Below are 6000 nucleotides of genomic sequence, written 5' to 3'. Positions count from 1 at the left end.
ACCTTTCTTGGAGTAGAAGATGTGACAGTCAATTATTTGAAATCTTGAAGAAGGCTAAACTGAGAGAGTTAACATATAAAGTGAAGTACGAAATCAAAGCAGAGTTCCATAAGGATGATACGATTGAAGTAAATCCCCAGCATTTGGAAGGAAGGGAACTTGAACTTATAGAATTTCATAAAATTTACAGTGCAGATGGAGGCCATTCGGCCCATTGAGTCTGCACCGGCTCTTGGAAAGATCACCCTACCCAAGGTCAACACCTCCACCATATACCCATAACCCAACCCAACACTAAGGGCAATTTTGGACACGAAGGGAAATTTTTTATCATGGCCAATCCACCTAACCTGCACATCTTTGGACTGTGGGAGGAAACCGGAGCACCCGGAGGAAACCCACGCACACACGGGGAGGATGTGCAGACTCTGCACAGACAGTGACCCAAGCCGGAATCGAACCTGGGACCCTGGAGCTGTGAATCATTTGTGCTATCCACAATGCTACCGTGCTGTATCATACTTGATGTATCATAGCCAGAGTGAGCTGAGATTCAATTGCAATTAGCTTGAGATAGAAAGAAATGCAGCAAAGCAGAAGCTTGAACTTGAAAAAGAAAAGAAACTTCAAGAAACTTGAATTGGAGGAAATAGAAATTTTAAAAACTTTCAAAGAAAGAGGAAGAAAATTGAAAGAATTGGAAATGTGAAAGTTTGAGCTGGCGTTTCAAATAAATAATTCAGACCACGTGCCTTGACCAGAGAAAAGCTTGGAATAAAGGACGGAGGAGATAGTGGTTCAGAGGATGATCCTGATTCTACTGAAGAATTTGATTTATCGTCATTTAGTGCCTAGGTTTACAAAGAATTGAGTTGAAAGATATTTCACCTCATTTAAAAAGATAGCTCTGAAGTTGAAGTGGCTAAAAGATGCCTGGGCCTCAATGTTACACAGTGTCCTGATAGCTACAGTGATGTGTAATAGTTTGTCAGAGGAGCAGTCTGCAGACTATGAAGAAGTAAAATCGGCAATACTCAATGCATATGAGCTCGTCCCTGAAGCTTATCAATTAAGTTTTCGGACCATAAGAAAGAAACCTAATCAGACATTTGTAGAATTTGCAAGAGAAAAAAAAAAATGTTATCAATGGTTTCAATCAATGAATCACAGAATGATACAGCGCAGAAGAGGCCCTTCGGCCCATTGAGTCTGCATCGATGGATGAAAAGCTCCTGATCGACCTACCTAATCCCATTTGCCGGCCCATAGTCTTAAATGTTATGATGTGCTAAGTACTCATCCAGGTACTTTTTAAAGGATGTGAGGTAACCAACCTCCACCACCCTCCCAGGCAGTGCATTCCAGACCTTCACCACCCTCTGGGTAAAAATGTTTTTCCTCAACACCCCCCTAAACTTCCTGCCCCTCACTTTAAATGTGTCCCCTTGTAACTGATCCTTTAACTAAACAGCTGCTCCCTATTCACCCTGTCCATGCCCCTCGTAATCTTGTACACCTCGATCAGGTCGCCCCCTCAGTCTTCTGTGCTCCAGCGAAAACAACCCAAGCCTATCCAACCTCTCTTCATGACTTAAATGTTTCGTCCCACGTAACATCCTGGTGAATCGCCTCTGCACCTCCTCCAGTGCAATCACATCCTTCCTATAATGTGGCGGCCAGAGTTGCACACAGTTCTCTTGCTGTGGCCTCACCAAAGTTCTATACAACACCAACATGACCTCAGCGCTTTTGTAATCTATGCCTCGATTGATAAAAAGCAAGTGTCCCAAACGTCTCTTTCACTACCCTAGTAAACTGCCCTTCTGCCTTCAGAGATCTACAAACAAACATGCCAAGGTCCCTGTGATCCTTGGAATTTCCCTGTGTCAGGGCATTAATTGATTACTTCCTTGTCACATTACTCCTTCCAAAGTGTGACACCTCACACTTTTCAGGGTTAAACTCCATTTTCCACTTTCTTGCCCATTTGACCATCCCGTCTATATCTTCCTGTTACCCAAGACACTTAACCTTGTTGTGTTATGTAGTTTGGAATAACACAGGCTGCCACTCGGTGCAGTTTTAAGTAAAAGATGCTCCAGACTTTGAAATGAGTTCAATGTGTTTATTGAACTATTAGCACAGTTCTCAATGAGTTCGACTCTCTGCTAATCTAATTGTAGTAACTCAGTCTAACTGAACCAGCCTGCTCTAAGCCACATGCTGGGGTGTGATGCTGAAGATACACCCTGTCTCACTCTGTAGATGTTAGTCTGTGGAAAGAGGCAGGATTTGAGTGCCTCATCTCTTTTATAGTGAGATCCCACCCCTGAGTGTCCTGACTGCTCATTGGTTGTATCCTATTCTAAGTGTTCATTAGCTGCATGTTTACATATCATGACATCTTCCCTTTTTAAAAATGTTTTGTTGGTGTATGTACATGTGAATGAGTCTGTCTAACGTGACTGATTGAGGAATACAGAACAGAGCAAACAAAACAAATATTCATAAGTCCAGTCTCTGAGGCTTGCGTCTGATTCTGGTAGACCGCCGAAGAGGTGGTGGAGGGGATGAAGGTGCCTTGACAGGCGGGATGGAAGCCTGACTGGTGGCCTCATGGTTCAAGGTATCTGGAGATGGCAATTCAACATGTGGAAATAGAGGGAAAAGTGGTTGTGAGCAAGCAACCTTGCGCAGTGCCCGTCGATACCTTCGCACGATGGAGCCATCAGCCATACGTACAACATAAGAGCGGGGCGCGGCCTGTCGAACAATGACAGCCGGGCCAGACCACCCACCATCCAGCATCTTGATCCTGACAGTGCCTGCCGGGATAGTACAGCCAGATCGGTGGCATGGGCATCATAGCCCTGCTTTTGACAATCTCGAAGCTACTGCATCTTCTGCAGCACTGGAAGGTGATCAAGGTTGGGCAGGTGTATGGCTGGAAGCGTCATCCGCAGGCCCCTGTTCATCAGGAGTTGAGCCGGCGACATGCCAGTAGACAATGGAATCGCCCTGTACGCGAGCAGTGCAAGGTGTATGTCGGAAGCAGAGTCCGCGGCCTTGCAGATGAGCTGTTCAACAATGTGCACCCCTTTCTCGACTTTTCCGTTGCACTGCGGATAGTGCGGACTGGAGGTGACATGCTTGAAATTGTATGACCTAGCAAACGTGGACCATTCTCGACTGTGAAAGCACGGGCCATTGTCGCTCATGACAGTGATTGGGATGCCATGCCTTGAGAACGTCTCCTTACAGGCTTTAATGACGGTCCGTAAGGTGAGGTCTGGTAGCTTCAGCACCTCAGGGAAGTTCTAGAAGTAGTCGATGATCAATATGTAGTCGCGACCATTCGCATGGAAGAGGTCGATGCCAACCTTGGACCACGGAGAGGTCTCTAGGTCATGTGGTTGGAGCGTCTCCTTGCACTGCGCCGGCTGGAACCGCTGACAGGTAGCACAGTTCAGGACCATGTTTGTGATGTCCTGGCTGTGCCAGGCCAGTAGACAGCTTGCCGTAAAAGATGCTCCAGACTTTGAAGTGAGTTCAATGTGTTTAGTGAACTATTAGCACAGTTCTCAATGAGTTTGACTCTCTGCTAATCTAATTCTAGTAACTCAGTCTAACTGAACCAGCCTTGCTCTAAACCACGTGCTGGGGTGTGATGCTGAGGATCCACCCTGTCTCACTCTGTAGATGTTGGTCTGTGGAAAGAGGCGGGGTATGAGTGCCTCATCCCTTTTATAGTGAGATACCACCCCTGAGTGTCCTGATGGTTCATTGGTCGTGTCCTATTCTAAGTGTTCATTAGCTGCATGTTTGGATATCATGACAAACCTCACTGTTAACCACCCGGCCAATCTTTGTGTCATCCAGAAACTTACTGATCCTACCCCCCACATAGTCACCTATGTCGTTAAATAAATGACAAGAAATAGGGGACCCAGCACAGATCCCTGAAGTACGCCACTGGACACTGGCTTCCAGTCACTAAATCACCCTCTGTCTCCTACAGCTAAACCAATTTTGAATCCACCTTATCGAATTATCCTGTATCCCATGTGCATTTGCCTTCTTTATAAGTCTTTATAAGGATTTGCTGAAATCCGTGTAAACTACATCAACTGCACTATCCTCATTTACATACCTGGTGAAGTTAGAGAAAACTTCGACAACATGAGGGAAATCATAATTATGAAAGAATCCTGAAATATATTCCAGTAACCACGAAGATTTATTTGGATGAACATCAAATATCAGTGAAGCAACAGTTTTGGCTGATACCTATGATATCTCACACTGACTGTTGTGTGTGGGTGTGGGGAAATGGTCACATGGAAATCAACAAGGAAATTAGTGAAATAGAAAATTGAGGGCTGGCAAATGTACTAGTTCTAGGTAACAAACAGAAGGATGCCAAAATAATAGAGGCTAGATCCTAAAAGTGTACATGAGTGTACACAGTCACTGCTATGAGTGTAACAATTACTGCAAGTGTACACAGCCATTGAGTGCACATAATCACTGAAGGTAGACTGTCACTGTGAATGTACCTAGTCACTGAGGGTAGACTGTCACTGTGAATGTACACAGTCATTGCAGGTTTACAACACCAATGCGAATGTATGCAGTCACCAAGAGTACACAGTCATTGAGGGTACAGACAGTCACTCAGGGTGTACATTGTCAGTGCATGTGTGCACAGTCACTGTGAGTGTATTGTTGCTCTTATTAGACTTGCTTTATTACCTCTGATTATGTCACCTTTGCTCATGAGTCGCCAGGTATCTTTCTGATACCGCCACGTGGTTCAAGCTCGAGTTATGATTAATAAGTCAGCACACCGCTTAGTAAGATTGAAATCAACGGTCATTTATTATGTACAAAAAGTAATGCTTACACAATAATGCTACTTTCTATATAGAAACCTACCACTACTGGCCAATACTTAACTTTAGGAAGGGCCCACCAGGTCAGGGAAACGAATGGCTTATCGAATCGGATCTGGCCCGCGGGATTCAAAAGGCTGATACGGGTCGATGGCTAGGAGTCTCTATCGGGTAGCAATCGCTGGAGTCAAACTTACTGTTTCTGGTCGATGTTCTTGCGAAGGTCGCGAGCATGAGAAGAAGGGAGAGAGAGATAGAGATCTGAACTTGGCCCCTCACTTTATAGGGCCCCGGGGCTTCCCGCCTCTCGGGGCGGCCCTTGACCCTGAGTCCCAAGTGATTGGACTTGTTCCCAATCACTGGGTTCGATATGTCCAATAACGGGGCGATTCCTCGATCGGGGGGTGGTCGTTCACCTGTCTTTGTTTCGGCCACTGCAGGTGCCGACAGGTCTGGCCCGGCATTCAATTGCTAATATGTTGCAATTGTTCCCGGGGATAGCCGATTAAACTGCAGATGTCTGGGTTGATGTGCTGCTAATGATCTTGAGTATTGATCTGGGCCGACTTCCCCAGAGCCGAATACGCTATTCTGTCTGCAGCTGTCCGTTTGTGTCCTGTTGGCTGCTTTTCCCATCAGCCTTTTCGGTTAGCCATTTTAAATCGGGTTTTGGCCAAATTAATAGGGAATCAGCCATTTTAGGTCACTTGAGTGTATACAGTCAATGGCCATACACAGTCACTGAGAGTATGCTCTGTCAACAAATGTAAACGGTCACGGCACGTGTGGACAATCATGGTGAGTGTAGGCAGTCACTGCGAGTGTGCACAGCCAGTGCAAGTGTAAACAGTGAGCGTGGGAGTACACAGTCACTGCGGGTATAAACAGTCACTACAGGTGTTGAGAGTCACTGTGGTTGTACACTGTCAGTGCATATGTCGAGAGTCACTGCGGGTGTACACAGTCAGTAAAAATGTACACAGTCAGTGTGAGTGTACACAATGAGTTCGGGAGTACATGGTCACTGCGGGTATAGGCAGTCACTGCAGATGTTGAGAGTCACTGTGGGTGTACACAGTCAGTACAAATGTACACATTCAGTGCGAGT

This window comes from Scyliorhinus torazame, chromosome 21, assembly GCF_047496885.1.
Source record: "Scyliorhinus torazame isolate Kashiwa2021f chromosome 21, sScyTor2.1, whole genome shotgun sequence".
In the NCBI taxonomy this organism is placed as follows: domain Eukaryota; kingdom Metazoa; phylum Chordata; class Chondrichthyes; order Carcharhiniformes; family Scyliorhinidae; genus Scyliorhinus; species Scyliorhinus torazame.
Note: the sequence above shows the minus strand (reverse complement) of the source record.